Here is a 16,622-nt window from a genome sequence, read left to right as displayed (position 1 = left end):
GTTTTCATCACCTGCCTTGATGTTTAATGTTTTCTCACTAGTCTATAACTCCACTGTATAAGCCCATTAAATCATTATCGAGAACATCGTAATACTAAGAGTAAATACCCTTAAAATATGGTTTGAGTACATGAAGGAAAAACTCCACCACTGGCTCACTGTCCATACAACCTCTATATGGTTTCTCTTCTAAGAATACGATAATACAGAGTTTGTTATTATATGTATTAAAATTCTGTCAAACTGCCAATATTTTAAACACACGTATCGGGAAAGTAGAAAATACTAAATTAGGCTAGAAAGTCATGGTCATTTTAGATTTATACAGCATACATTTAAATTTGGGGGGGATTGATTTTATCTGTGATAAGGACGGCTGTGTTTCTTCAGCGTCCCAAGGACTTGCATATACACATACACCACAGTCATGGCACAAAAGCACACTGATAAAATTACTCCTGTGCTTCCTAACCACTAACGCCCATGCAGAATCAAAGCCAGATTTTAATGGCATGTAAAGACACCAGAGTGTATTATTATAAGCTTAAACTAAAAGATTGTTTCAAAGTTACAATCTCTTTGCCTATTGGAAAGAGAAGTTGGAGTTCTAAAAAAAAATCTATTCCCATAAGCAGATGTGGAAAGCCATTTTGGTAAAATTATTTTCACGTTTCAGAGTCAAGCAAACTCTAAACGTGAAGAATGAAGTGTGGATTACATTAAAATGGATGTTAAACAGGAGTGGGCAACTGTCTCCACCTAGGAAGCTGAAACTTCGTTCCAAAATCAACAGAATGAAACGATCACACTTAAGAGTGAACAGGGCACGGGCGGCTAGGCAGCCATTGGCTTTTATATTGCGCCCTCTGGTGGTAAAGGTTACAAATGACAATTTTAACAGTTTTAAACTGACTCAATAAGGCTGTTGTTTCTTATCTCTGGGCCTTGTGTATAATCAGACTTCAACCTCAGGGAAAATATGTAACAACTTTTGGAGGCAGAGTTGACTTTGGTACCTCCTGATACAACCTCCTAATATTACTTGGAAATAACAAATTATTTAGTGAGGTTTGAAAGAAGTAACCAATTTATTATTTAGTTTTCTTCTGTCCCAGAACAGGGATTAATTATTGAATACCTACTAAGTGCCAGGCACTATATAAGCAAAATTTTACTTAATTTTATTAACTCTGATTTTAGTCGAATGCTTTACCTGTTTATTTCCCCTATTACCTTAAAGTCTTCCCAGGGCTAAATACTGCAGATACTCATGTATACACATTTTAAGTATATTTTTCTCATCCCTTTTCAGAGAGGGGGTCCTATGCAGTGTGGGTCCCAGGAGGTGCAGTGCTCTCCGAGGCTATGGAGACCTAAGACCTGCGGTCCCTCACAAAAGTTGGCAGTGGAAATGGGAAATCCAACCCCAGGCCACCTATTCCTTGGCCAGCTGGAAACAGTGATCTATGGCGTAGAACCACAAAAAGGCCAGTGAAGCCAGGGAAGGTGACAAGAAAATGAACTAAGAAGCCAATTGAGCGGTTAAGGAGGAGCTGACAGGGCCCTGGGGGGTGGAAACACACTGGAGCCTTTCTGCCCAGTCCTGGGGTGAGCTTGTAGAGATATTGCCAGGTGGATTTGAAAGGCTCAGATTGGGCCTTGTATTATGTAGATAATAAAACTTTTCAGGATTAGAAAGTGTTACAATAATTACATAGTTCAACCTTTGGTTTTTAAAGATGGCCTTACTTTTTTCTTTTTTATAATATAGTGCATGATACACATATTCATAATAATAAAAGCTAATATTTATAGTTTGCGTATGTTGTGTTATGTTGTAAGTGCTCAGGTCAGTCCTCACATACACCCTGTGAAGTAGGCAGTGTTATTGCCCCCCATTTATCAGGAGACTTAGGCCTGGGGAGAATAAGTACCATGCCAAAATTCACACCAACAGTTAATGTGAAGAGCTAGGATCTGAATCCAGGCTGTCAAGCTTTAATCCATGCTCCGAGCCAGTACCCACTGGCTACATGAAGTTAGGTAGCATGGTAGTAAATCAAACACCTGTAAATCTTGGGTTCAACTTTAATAATAAAGCACATCGCTGGTTCCAGTGAAGGCTCCTCCTATGTCCCTTCTCCAGTTGTTCCTTTTTGTTGAGTCAATAGGTCTAGAAAGGCTAAAAGACTGGCCTATAGTTGGTGATTTTATCTTGCTGAGTTACACAGATGTTGCATAGCAGCATACGTACATCGGTAGAAGTAGACCAGTTGATTACTTATTGAGGCCAACAAAACAGAATTTTTGCCTTATTCATATATACCCTTTTATATTTTTGTTTTTAATGTAGGGATTACCCATTTATCTGAAGTTTAACAAACAAATCTCAGTCTTTTATTGCATTTGCATTTGAAAAAATTTTACACTCTGATAGTTAGTTATTAATTAATGCACTAACTAATTCCCCAAACTTTTGCAAAATGCCTTCTGACTGAGCAGCAATCACCATACTAGAGATAGGGGTACAAGTCAGCATCAGTCCGGAGCTAGCTCATATTAACTCCTAAAACCTAATGGTTAACGTTTCAGAAAATGTTGTGAACAAGATGTCAAACATAATCATTATTAAAATTAGATTATATAAACATACAAATACAAAAATTACATAAAAGCAAAGTTAATAAATACTAAATTCTAAGCTCAGAAACCTCATTGGTAGCTTGAAATTGTTCATCATGTAAACATTTACTCCATAAAAATACACAAATTAGGGCTTTTCCTTCCAAAGAACCAGTTGTTAAGCATTTAGCAGCATACCACTGGTTACAGTGAATAATAATCTACAATCACTAGCAAAACAGAATTCTTGGTCTAATTGAACCAGTGATTTCAACAGTGGACACACTTAAAATTTAAAAAGAATAAAGCACTGGAAAAAACAAACACCAAACTCCACGATGGTCTCCAACAACGGGAATTTAAGGTTATCCTTTAACATAGTGAAAATCAACTTCACGTCCGTCTTTTCTGAGAAGACGGTGTTCTGTGGAATTTGCCCATGCACATACAGAGCATGTGTGCTGAAATTAGAATCAGCCTGGTGGGGCCTCGTGGAGAAAGTGGAGTCTGTGATGCTTCAAGCCACAGTTTGGGATCTGTTTGTCACAAACTGAACTTGGAGCAATGACTCAGCTTACGAACCAGCACCTCACAATAGCTGTCACATCTCCCTTTAAGGCAGTGGTTCTCAACCTTCCTAATGCCGTGGCCCTTTAATATAGTTCCTGTGGGTCACGACCCACAAGTTGAGAACCACTGCTTTAAGGTGAAGAGGCATCTGCAATATTTAACCAATAGTGTTTAAAATGCTATGGAAGAAGTTATGGTCCCTTGTAGAGTCAGCTTTCACTTTAGATAACAACAAGGCAGAGAAAATGTTCAGAAACTTCCACTGAGTCTCTGGACTTACAGAGTAAACTACACATGACTTAACTTAGAATTTAGGCCCTTCTAGTTAGAACCTTCCTTCCCAAATACCTGTACTTGAACACATTTTAATCCACAAGCCTAAGTGTATCATAAATAAAATTTTCCTTATTTTTATTCTATAACTAAAGCTATTTTCTGTTTTGAGATTTTAATATACTAGGTAACTAAAACTAAATCTCTTTCCCTGGGATTGTATCCAGTACCAGGAGGCTTGCATCAGGCTACCAAGGCGGGGCTCTCTACTTGTTATCTAGGAATGCTGGATTGGGAAAGATGACATAGTCTGGACTCAGGCATTTGTCCACACATTTTACACCCTTCCTTGTCCTGACAGCAAATCCTCATCATGACTGCTAACAGTCTGGGGGAGGTTTGTGCCATTCTTGGGCCCATGGGGACATTTTACTGAGTTCCACACTCCCATTTCTCAACAAATGGCTCTGTGGCTGCCTTGCACTCAGCTGCTGGCTTGAGGCCCAGCTGTCAGTCAGAATACCACTGATGTGACCCTCCCTGATATCCACCATGGAGGGTGGTTCTGGAGAGGCTGCTTCTTCCTTTCCACTTGCTCAGGAATAGGACTTGGCCACTTCCACACTCCCTGGGAAGTGAGAAGAGGAAATAAATTTCTCTACTGGCTGCCCCCAAGTGATGACAAGAGGTTTTCCTTAATTTCATAGCACGAAATGTAACCAGGAACAGCAACAGGTATAGGAAGGAAATCCTAATGTCTTATCAACTGAGATTTCCAGTTATAAGTAAAGAATTTCCTACAGTTTATATCATGAATTGGACTGAAATGGGATAGTTTAATATGAAGAATAAATCCCCACTCAGTATCTGTTGGGTCCTTGAGCGTGACATCACAACCTTCTCCTATGGCCCCTACTCTCTGTGGGTTCAGAACGTGCCCCTGTGTTTATGTCACCCCAAAGACCAGCTTCACTTAATCAAGTCACCCCATCATTGGCCTTCTTTAGCTAACATCATACACTATAAGCAGCTGAAACACGATCTTTCCCAAAATGTCACTAAAATAAATATCACAAAGAAGAACTGTATCTGCTCAATTCACAGTCATCAAGATGTGGCATCAACCCAAGGCCCATCAACATATGAATGGATTAGGGAGCTGTGGTTCATGTTTACCACGGCATACTCCTCAGACGCAAAAGAGATGGAGACTTTACATCTTTTATATTAACCTGGATAGAGTTGAAGTTCGCCCTACTTCATAAAGTATCACAAGAATGAAAAAGCAAGTATCCAATGTACGCAATTCTAATATGAAACCAGTAGACCAATAAATATACACCCACACAAGAGAAAAACACAATTAAACTCCAGTGGGAGGGAGAAGAGGAAAGGGAGAAGGGAAGACGGAGGGGGACTGGTGTGCTCTCTGCTAACACCCCATGTAAGGGTGCAGGGAACACCTCCTGGGTGAGGGACTCAACTGGCTCTTGGACTCCACCTAACAAATACAAACAATGTAACCTAATTATGCCCTCATATTAAGCTGAAATTAAAAAAAATTAAAAAGCAATTTACTTGAACTACAGTGGATTAACTCCCCAAAGAAATTACCTTTGCTCAAATATGACTCAATAAACTGCCTTTAACCTTAAAAAAAAAAAAAGAAGAAGAAGAGCTGCATCTTAACAGAGCTGGCAGTCCATGATTATTTGGAGAACACTCTGCCCCCAGTTTGTTGCGTGACCAGAGACGCACACGAACAGCAGCTTTGCCGTGGGTGTAAACTCGCTCCTGTAATTATTAAGTCAAGAAACAGACTACACGGGGTGGGACGGCATGTAGCGAAATTCTTTATTCAGGGTTTTGATTTTATACCTTTCTAGTCACGTACACACTTAATCTATTATCTGTTAGTTTCACCATTACCTCAATTTACCTATCTGAAATTAACTTGAAAGGAAATATCCTGTTACCATATCAACACAATCACTTTTGCAGTAAACATCTTCTTCTAGACACTGACTAATCTCTGGGCAGGTATCTAAATAAAGATCACAAAAAAGAAAGTAGCCACAGGGGAACAGAGTTAATGGAAGAGTATCTTCAAGCCTTCACTCAGTTTACTCAGCATGAAGTAACAACTGTGTCTTTTCCTCAGGGCAGAGCACCTATAGACCTCTGACAATATATTGTTAACGTACATCAACCCTCTGGCCCATATCTCTGAGGAAGGGTGGCATGCCCTTTGATCTCAGGCTTCACGGGGCACACAGCTTCAGAGAATGGGCTTGTGGAATATTTAACTCCAGGCAAGTCAACTCTGCATGTGTCCCAGGGGAGCCCAGGTCCCTTAAGTCTCTGGGAAAAAAGCAAGCCATTTTAAACTCACACTGAGTTCACTTTGTGTGCTTGATGTAGGATATGTTTATTTTTAAGTATTCTTCTACACAGTTTCCTGCAGATGACTTTATCAGCAATGCCCATTCAAGTGTGTTTTGAGACCCCCTTGCTACTTTGTATTGTGTGGCGGAATCAAGGTTCCAAGTAAAAACTACTGGGAAGGCATTTTTCCTTCTACAAACCATTTGATCTGATCTTTGCCATTTTGATAGGCAAAAAAAGTAATTTCTCATTGTAGTTTTCATTTACATTTCTTTTATTGTGAGTAAGGCTAAGCATATTTAAATTTGTTCAAGAGCCATTTATATTTCCTTTTGGTAAGTGGCCTTCAGATCTTTTGTCTTCGTGATTTTTCTTACTGAGTTGCAAAATCTCTTTTTATATCAGTGAGATTAGTCCTTTGTGGTGTGACTTATAAATATTTTACCCACTTTTTCATTTGTTTAGGGTAGGGTTGTTTTTGTTTTTTTTAGGCATACTTTCTTTCATCTAATTGGTGTTATCAAGTCTTTGTTTTGCAAAATTTAGGTTTTTCTTAGAAAGGCTTTTCTCAGTCTGAATTAAAATCCCCCCCCTTTTTTTTCAAGTAGTTAGATGTTTGCATTGCGATTGATTGCTTGATCTCTCTCCAATTTCTGGTATAAAAGCTATGATTTAAGTTTGTAACCTTTGTTAGATAAATTCCCAAATATTTCATCTTCTTTGGCACTACTGTGAATGGGATAGAGTCCTTAACTGTTTTTTCAACTTGACTATTGTTGGTATATATAAAGGCTACCGATTTATGAATGTTGATTTTATAACCTGAGACGCTGCTGTATTCCTTGATCACTTCTAAGAGTTTTGTAGTAGAGTCTCTAGTGTTTTCCAGATATACAATCATATCATCTGCAAAGAGTGAAAGTAAAACTCTAAGAAAAGAAATAGCTGAAAATGTTAACAAATGGAAAAACATACCATGCTCATGGCTGGGAAGAATCAACATTGTTAAAATGTCCATACTACCCAAAGCAATATATAATTTCAACACAATCCCTATTAAAACTCCACTGTCATACTTTAAAGATCTTGAAAAAACAATACTTCATTTTATATGGAATCAGAAAAAAAACTCGAATAGCCAAGACATTACTCAGAAATAAAAACAAAGCAGGAGGAATTATGCTACCAGACCTCAGACTATACTACAAATCAATAGTGATCAAAACAGCATGGTATTGGCACAAAAACAGAGAAGTAGATGTCTGGAACAGAATAGAGAACCAAGAGATGAATCCAGCTACTTACCGTTATTTAACCTTTGACAAGCCAATTATAAACATTCAGTGGGGAAAAGATTCCCTATTTAACAAATGGTGCTGGGTGAACTGGCTGGCGATCTATAGAAGACTGAAACTGGACCCACACCTTTCACCATTAAGTAAGATAGGACTCTCACTGGATTAAAGATTTAAACTTAAGACATGAAACTATAAAAATACTAGAGGAGAGTGCAGGGAAAACCCTTGAAGTAATCGGTCTGGGCAAGTATTTTATGAGGAGGACCCCCCGGGCAATTGAAGGAGCTTTAAAAATACACTACTGGGACCTGATCAAACTAAAAAGCTTCTGCACAGCCAAGAACACAGTAAGTAAAGCAAGCAAACAGCCCTCACAATGGGAGAAGACATTTGCAGGTTGTGTCTCCGACAAAGGTTTAATGACCAGAATCCACAGAGAACTCAAACGCATTAGCAAGAAAAGAACGAGGGATCCCATCGCAGGCTAGGCAAGGGATTTGAAGAGAAACTTCTCTGAAGAAGACAGGCGTGCGGCCTTCAGACGTATGAAAAAATGCTCATCATCTTTAATCATCAGAGAAATGCAAATCAAAACTACTTTGAGATACCATCTAACTCCAGTGAGACTAGCCTATATCACAAAATCCCAAGACCAGAGATGTTGGCGCGGATGTGGAGAAAAGGGAACACTTTCGCAGTGCTGGTGGGAATGCAAATTAATGCATTCTTTTTGGAAAGAGGTATGGAGAACACTTAGAGATCTAAAAATAGATCTGCCATTCAATCCTGTAATCCCTCTACTGGGCATATACCCAGAAGACCAAAAATCACATCATAGCAAAGATATTTGTACCAGAATGTTTATTGCAGCCCAATTCATAATTGCTAAGTCATGGAAAAAGCCCAAGTGCCCATCGATCCACGAATGGATTAACAAATTGTGGTATATGTACACCATGGAATATTACACAGCCTTAAAGAAAGATGGAGACTTTACCTCTTTCATGTTTACATGGATGGAGCTGGAACATATTCTTCTTAGTAAAGTATCTCAAGAATGGAAGAAAAAGTACCCAATGTACTCAGCCCTACTATGAAACTAATTTAGGGTTTTCACATGAAAGCTATAACCCAGTTACAGCCTAAGAATAGGGGGGAGTGGGAAAGGGAGGGAAGGGAGGGGGGGAGGTGGTAGAGGGAAGGGGATTGGTGGGATTACACCAGCGGTGCATCTTACAAGGGTATATGTGAAACTTGGTAAATGTGCAATGTAAGTGTCTTGGCACAGTAACTGAGAGAATGCCAGGAAGGCTATGTTAACCAGTGTGATGAAAGTGTGTCAAACGGTCTGTGAAGCTAGTGAATGATGCCCCATGATCATATCAATGTACACAGCTATGATTTAATAAAAAAAAAAAAAAGAAAAAGTCTGTAACCTCACCTCCCACCTCCCCCCATAAAATAGTTACCCAGATATTCCTATAGGAATGTTTGTTGAATAAGTCACGTCTTGCCCACTGGTTTGAAATACAATCTTTGCGGGCGGCGCCTGTGGCTCAGTGAGCAGGGCGCCGGCCCCATATACCGAGGGTGGCAGGTTCAAACCCAGCCCCGGCCAAACTGCAACAAAAAAATAGCTGGGCGTTGTGGTGGGCACCTGTAGTCCCAGCTACTAGGGAGGCTGAGGCAGGAGAATCGCCTAAGCCCAGGAGTTGGAGGTTTCTGTGAGCTGTGTGATGCCACAGCACTCTACCGAGGGCGATAGAGTGAAACTCTGTCTCTACAAAAAAAATAAAATAAAATAAGAAATACAATCTTTGCCATATACCATCTTCACATATTTATTTGAGCCCATCCTGAATATTACACAATACACCCCCATTATCTGAAAGTCAAGCAAATGGCACTCTCAAGCAACCAGACCCCCCCCAAAAGAAAAAATCAGAGTGCAAACTTGGTGCTACTTGCCATCAGTACCCCATGCTTCCTGTGGCACTCCCACGGCCCCCATGTGTTCTCAGCACCCCAAAACACCCATATCTTGGACCTCTACTGCTTTCCTGGCCAGTCACATTGGGTATGGACTTTCCTCCAGTCTACTGCTGCCATTATGCTGCTGTGTGCTTTTTGTGGGACATTTTGATCAGACAGTCCAGGTATATTTATCTGACTATGAGTGGATTTCTAACTTGCCATACTCTGTATATACTGTACTCTGTTGCTCTGGGGTTAAAAAATGGAGTGTATTATTGAACTGCACATGCACAGTACTGTGGTATGGTTACTGAAACTTGTACTCCCACCAGCTTAGTATCCTATGCCCAGTTATATAAATCAAGTCTGCTTAATGCTGTGAGATTGCCCAATGCTGTGACACTATTTCTGTAGACACATTGGTGCGTATTTGGTAAACACATTGGTGTAATACAGAAAAACTTCAAGTGAAGTTTGTCTTTGTCTTAATTTGCTTTTAATTAGGATATATATATAATTTTGATATATATCAAATATATTTTATATATAATACGTATATTATACTATATATACATATTTACATATATACATATAATATATACATATATTTACTATATTTACATATATTACTATATTACATATATTTACATATATTATACTATATATACATATTTACATATAATATATACATATATTTACATATATACATATATGTATAATATACATATATGTAATATGCATATAATATACATATAATATATATTTTATATTATTTATTTTATATATTATATATTTATAATATAAGAATATATTATATATATGTATTTTTTTTAATTTCAGGTTAATGGGAAGGTACTAACAACCAAGTCACAATATTTGAATCTGTTAAGTAGAGTCCATCTTATAATTACATCCCACACCCAAAAGGTATGCCATACCCCCCTACCTTATGCCCTTTAAGTGGGAGCACACCAATGCCCGCCTCTTCACCTCTCCCCCTCTCCCAGTCCTCCTCCCCCAGCTTGAATTGAACTGAGTTTTACTCCTATATGGGCATGTGTCAGATTGTCTACTGGTTTCTTATTAGTATTGAGTGCACTGCTCAATACTATTTGCTTTTACATTACATTCCTGTGATAATTTACTAAGAAGACTATGCTTCGACTCCATCTAGGTTAATAGAAAAGATGTAACATCATCTTTTTTATGAATGGCTGAATAGCACTCCATGGCACACATATATAACAGTTTGCAAATCCATTCCAGTGTTGATGGACATTTAGGTTATTTCCACATCTTAGCAGTCGTAAATTGAGCTGTGATTAAAAAAAAAAAAAATCTAGCGCAAGTGTACTTAAGATAAAATGAATGTTTTCTTCTGGGTAGATGCCTATTAATGGGATTGCAGGGTCAAATAGGAGGTTGAATTTGAGTTCTTTGAGGATTCTCCATACTTCTTTCCGAAGAGGCTGTATGAGTTTGCAGTTCTACCAACAGTGTAAAAGTGATCCCCTCTTTCCATATCCGTGCAGCCTGCATCTTTGGGATTTTGTGATGTGGGCTAATCTTACCAGGGTTAGATAATATTTAGGGTGCTTTATTTGTATTTTTCTGATGATTAGGGATGATGAACATTTTTCCATATGTTTGTTAGCCATTTGCTGGTCTTCCTCAGTTGAAGGTTCTGCTCATGTCTCTTGCCCGGTGATAGATGGGATTGTTTGCTCTTTATTTGTTGATTAATTTGCATTCTCTATAGATTCTGGTAATCAGGCCTTTGTCACACTCGAAACATGCAAATATTTTTTCCTATTCTGAAGGTTGTTGTATCCTTAGCTATGCAGAAGCTTTTCAGTTTAATTAATTCCCATTTGTTTGCTTTTGTTGTTGTTGCAATTGGCACTGAAGTCTTCTTCATAAAATCTTTCCCCAGGCAAACATCCTCAAAAGTTTCTCCCACACTTTCTTCTAGGATTTTTATCATTTCATCTCTTATATTTCAATCTTATATCCATATTGTAAATGGTGAAAGGTGTGGGTCCAGTTTCAGTCTTTTACATGTGGTTATTCAGTCTTCCAGCACCTTCATTGAATAGGGACTATTTTTCCCAGGGTATGCGAGACTGGTTTTATCTCTTAGTTTTCTATTCAGTTCCATATGTCTATCTCTATTTTTGTGCCAATACCATGCTATTTAGATCACTTTGGACTTGTAATATAGCCTAAATTCTGGTAGGGTGATGCCTCTAGCTTTGTTTTTATTATTAAGAATTGCCTTGGCTGTGCAGGATTTTTTCTTCTTCCATATAAAATGAAGAGCTATTCTTTCCAGCTATTCCAAGTATGATGTTGGTATTTTAATGGGGATTTCACTGAATCTGTAGATTGCTTTTGGGTGTTGAGATTCTTTAACAATGATGACTCTTTCCAGCCAAGACCAGATGTGTTCTTCCATTTGTTAATGTCTTCTGCTATTTCTTTTCTCGGGGTTTCATAATTCTCTTTCTAGTGGTACTTATCCTATTTTGTTAAGTATATTCCTAAGTATTTCATTTTCTTTGAAGCTACCATGAAGGGAGTGTATCTTTGATTACCTTCTCAATGTCACAAAGGATACAGATTTGTGGACATTGATATTACACCCTGAGACGTTACTGTCTTTCTTGATCATTTCCAGGAGTCTTGTGGTTGAATCCTTGGGGTTCTTTAAGTATAAGATCATATCATCAGCAAAGAGTGAGAGTTTGACTTCCTCTGCCCCCATTTGTATGCCTTTGTATCCTGCTCTTGCCTGATTGTATTGGCTAGAACTTCCAGCACCATGTTGAATAATAGTGGCAATAGAGGACACCATGCTCTGGTTCTAGTTCTAAGTGGAAAAGCTTCCAGTTTTACTCCATCCAGTATAATATTAGTTGTCAGTATGTCATAGATAGCTTGAATCAGACTTAGAAAAGTACCACCTATGCCTATATTCTGAAGTGTTCTTGTTAGAAAATGAAGCTGAATTTTAGCATGTGATTTTTCTCCATCTATTGAGAGAATCACATGTCTTTGTTTTTGCTTCTGTTGATATGGTGAATCACGTTAATGGATTTGTGTGTTTAAAAACAGCCCTACATCCCTGAATGAAGCCTACTTGATCATGATATGTAATTTTTTAATGTGTAGCTGTAGTCTATTTGCTATGATTTTATTAAGTATTTTTGCATTGATATTCCTTAGTGAAATTGGTTTGTAATTCTCCTTTTTAGTTGGGTCCTATCCTGGTTTTGGAATCAGGGTGATATTTGCTTCATAGAATGCATTTGGGGAAGATTCCTTCCTTCTCACTGTTATGCATAGGTTCTACAGCAGTGGTACTCATGAAGTAGCAACAAAAATCATGTTATGGTTGGGGGTCACCACAACATGAAGAACTGTATTAAAGGATCGTGACATTAGGAAGGTTGAGAACCACTGTTCTACAGTATAGGTATCAGCTCTTCTTTGAAGATTTGATAGAATTCTGGTGTGAAGCCCTCTGATCCCAGGATTTTTTCTGGTGGAAGACTTTTTATTGTTTTTTTCAATCTCAGTGCTTGATATTGGTCTATTCAAGAGATATCTTTCTTCCTGGTTAAGTCTAGGGAGATGATGTGATTTCAGGTATTGGTCCATTTCCTGCACATTATCAAATTTGGGGACATAGAGGTTTTTGTAGTAGTCATAGATAATCTCTTGCATTTCTGTATTTCAGTTGTTATTTCCCCTATTAGTTTCTGATTGAGGTTATTAGAGATTTTACTTTTCTGTTTCTAGTTAATCTGACCAAAGATTTATTGATTTTGTTTAACTTTTTGAAGAACCAACTTTTTGTTTTATTAATTTTCTGAATGATTATTTTGTCTTCAATTTCATGTATTTTTTAATTTAATTTCGGTTATTTCTTTTCTTCTGCTAGGTGTGTGTTTAGATTGCTCTTCATTTTCCATTTCCTTGAGATGTTTCATTAAATTGTTAGTATGCTCTCTTTCTGTCTCTCAGAAGTAGGTATCTAATGTAACAAATCTCCTTCTTAGGTCTGCTTTTGCAGTGTGCCATGAGTTTTGGTAACTTGTAGCTTTGTTGTTGTTATGTTTGAGGAATTTAACCATTTCCTCCTTTATCTGTTCCTTGACCCAACTATCATTCAGTATATGGTTGTTTAATTTCCATGCCTTTGTGTGGGGATGAAAATTTTTGTTGGAGTTTATTTCCACCTTTATTGCCTTGTGGTCTGAGAAGATATAAGGAGATATAAGAAGATACAAGATACAATTTTGATTTTTTAAATTTTTTGAGATTTGATTTGTATCCAACAGATATGATCTATTTTGGAGTATGTTCCATGGGCTGTTGAGAAGAACATATAGTCCTTAGCTTTGGGATGGTGAATTCTGTAAATGTCTATTTAGCACAGTTGTTCTAGGGTCACATTTAAGTCCATTTTATCTTGTTTAGTTTCTGTTCAGAGGTTCTGTTCAGTTCTGCCAGACAGGTATTAAAGTCGCCAGAAACTATGGTGCTATGGGATTTCACATTGGTCACACCAGTCAATGTCCTTTTCACAAATCTGGGAGCATTTACATTGGTGCATATGTACACTGTTTCCCCGAAAATAAGACATCCTCCAAAAATAAGACCTACTTACAGGAAAGATAAGACGTCCCCTAAAAATAAGACCTAGTGCATCTTTGGGAGCACACCTTAAAATAAGACACTATCTTATTTTGGGGGAAACAGGGTATTTAGAATTGAAATGTCCTCTTCTTGTATTGTTCCTCTGTCCAGAATGAAGTGACCATCTTTGTTTTTCTTAACTTTAGTTGCTTTAAATCCACTTGTATCTGAGAATAACATTGCAACCCCTCCTTTCTTCTGATTTCAATCTGCCTGAAATATTGTTTTCCACCCCTTTCCTCTGAGTCTTTTTTTGCCCTTTATGGTTAGGTGTGACTCCTAAAGACACCATATGGATGGCTTGTGCTTTGTTATCAAATGGTCCAACCTGTGTCTCTTCAGTGGAGAATTCAAGCCATTAACATTTATTGAGAGAATTGATAAGTGTGGCTGAGTTCTATTCATCTTATTTTGTATAAGTTCATTGCTTAGTTTTATTCTTTGTGCCATTGTGGAAGCTAGGTTATGTCCTTGAGTTTGTGGATGTTTGCTTTGCTGGTGGTCCATTGTGATGGTCAGTATTTCCTGTAGAGCTGTTTTTGTTGTGGTAATTGCCTCAATATTTGCATATCAGTAAAAGAATTGATTTCTCCATCGATTTTGAAGCTTGGCTTAGCAGAATACAGAATTCTGGGCTGAAAATTGTTTTGTTTATGAAGGTTAAAGGTAGGTGACTGTTCTCTTCTGGTTTGGAAAGTTTCACCTGAAAAGTTTGCTGTTACTCTGATGGAAGTGTAGCCTCTGTAGGTCAATTGGTGCTTACTCCTGGCTGCTTGCAGAATTTTCTCTTTTGTCTTAACTTTGGACAGTTTCGTTACAGTGTGTCTTTGAGATGCTCTATTTGTGTTCAGATGACCTAGGGTTCAATATCCCTCTAAAGGAGTATCTTTAATGAAATTTGGGAAATTTTCATTTATGATATCCCCCAGTAGGGCTTCTATTCCTTTGGGATGTTCTTCTTCCCCTTTTGGGATCCCTATAATTTATATGTTTGAATGCTTTGTGAAGTCCCATAATTCTCTGAGTGAATGTTTTGCTTTCTTTCTCTTTTTCTATCTTTTTAACTACCTGGGTGGGCTCAAGAGCTTTATCTTCTAGCTCTGAAATTCTCTCTTCTCCATGGTCTAATCTGTTATTGATACTTTCTACTGAATCTTTAAGTTCCCTAATTGACTCCTTCAATTCCTTAAGCTCTGCCGTATCATTTCTATATTCTTTATACTTTTCATCCAGTTTTTGGTTTTGTTTTTCCACTTTCTCATCAATTCACTTCATTGCCTCTACCATCCATATTTTAAATTCCCTTTCTGTAATTTCCATTAATTATTTATAGGTGGAATCATCTGTGGTACCTGCCTCATGGTCCCTTGGGGGTTGCTCTGTTTTGGTTTTCATGTAACCAGAATTTTTCTGTTGCTTCTTCCTCATCTGTGTTTTCTTCTTCTTCACTCCCTTTCCTTACTTTTTCCTTCTCCCTACCTCCTTCACTTTAAATTATTCCATCTCAGAACTTAGGTTTTGAAATGGCCTTTTAATATGAGGCCAAGATGATTACCAGGGTAAATACCAAGAAGGGAGAAAGAGAAGAAAAAGATAACGAGAAAAAAAAAAAGAAAAGAAAATATGAGTGGAGTGAAAGAAAGGCATTTAAGAGGAGAGAAGAAGGACAGAAACAGAAAAAGATAGTGATAGGAAAAAAGGTGGTGATCAACAGGGTGTTATGACCACACCCACAAATGTAGGCCTCTGGGGGGCTGGGTTGGGCAGGTTCCTTGGAGTCAGGAGCTCCTTATAAGCCTGGGTAAAAGCAAGACCTCACCTCCACCAAATAGGAGAAGAAGAAAAAATCTGGAGTGTGTCGCATTGGGGACCTACCAATACCATCTCCCAAAGGCCAAAGCTAGAAAGACACCCAGACCATGATGTCATGACCTCCTTGGAACAGAGCAATGCTGTGATCCCCTTAGCTAAACCAATTCCTTGACACCACAGCACTCAGAGAAAAGGAAGAAAAATAATAAAAATAAAAATAAAGAAAATTAAAAGTACAGTTATAAATTAAATGATGAAGGGGAAAAAAGGAATATCTTAATTGTTGTATGAGAAATTTATGCAGGAAAGATGAGAAAAGTAGAAAAATCTCTACCAAAAGAATGAAAAGAAGGAGAATTAAAATTAAAAAGGAGTAAAGAATAAAAGGAGCTGAAAAACATACCAAAAATGTAGGAGCCCTTGCTACTAAAGAAATTAAAAATGAAAAAATACAAATACAACCAGACAAAAAACAAAACCAAAAATAGCAACAACCATAACAACAAAGAAAAGGAAAAAAAAACTAAGAAAAAAATTGTGAAAAGGAGCAAAAAATGAAAGAAGTGTGTGTGTGTGTGTGTTATTTTTATGGATATTGCAATATATTGCCTGGACGCTTGGTGGTGCTATGGTGTTAGGAGACACAGAACACGCACACTGCTTTTGCAATACATAAAATGGAAGCTGGAAGCCACTTCCTAGTTGCAAAGGAGATTGGGTCCTATATTCCTGACTTCTTTGCCCTCAATCCAGGCCTATTCACTTTGTCATTCAGTTCCTGTGTGATTGGGGTCCTTCCTTAGGAGGTACATCAATCAGTGTACCCTGACAACAATATGGCCTTCTCAGGGATACAGGATCTATTCAATTCATTCCAAGGATGGTTGCCTGAGCTCAGTATGTGCGCCATAGCCAGCTGTGCACTAGGACCCAGTGAACTGTTCCTCTAGCGTGGCCTTACCACAATGGCAGTACCCAGTTTTCAGC

The 16,622-nt window shown here is 38.0% G+C and overlaps 1 protein-coding gene across 3 annotated transcripts in view; it reads left to right on the top strand.

The window, feature by feature from the left end:
• SLC9A9 (solute carrier family 9 member A9) overlaps nt 1-16,622 on the top strand; it is a 678,779-nt gene that overhangs the window by 74,245 nt on the left and 587,912 nt on the right. The gene's annotated exons all lie outside the window — the stretch shown is intronic.

The sequence above is a fragment of the Nycticebus coucang genome, chromosome 8 (assembly GCF_027406575.1).
Source record: "Nycticebus coucang isolate mNycCou1 chromosome 8, mNycCou1.pri, whole genome shotgun sequence".
NCBI classification, from domain to species: Eukaryota; Metazoa; Chordata; class Mammalia; order Primates; family Lorisidae; genus Nycticebus; species Nycticebus coucang.
Note: the sequence above shows the minus strand (reverse complement) of the source record. Positions and strands in the feature narration are given on the sequence as shown.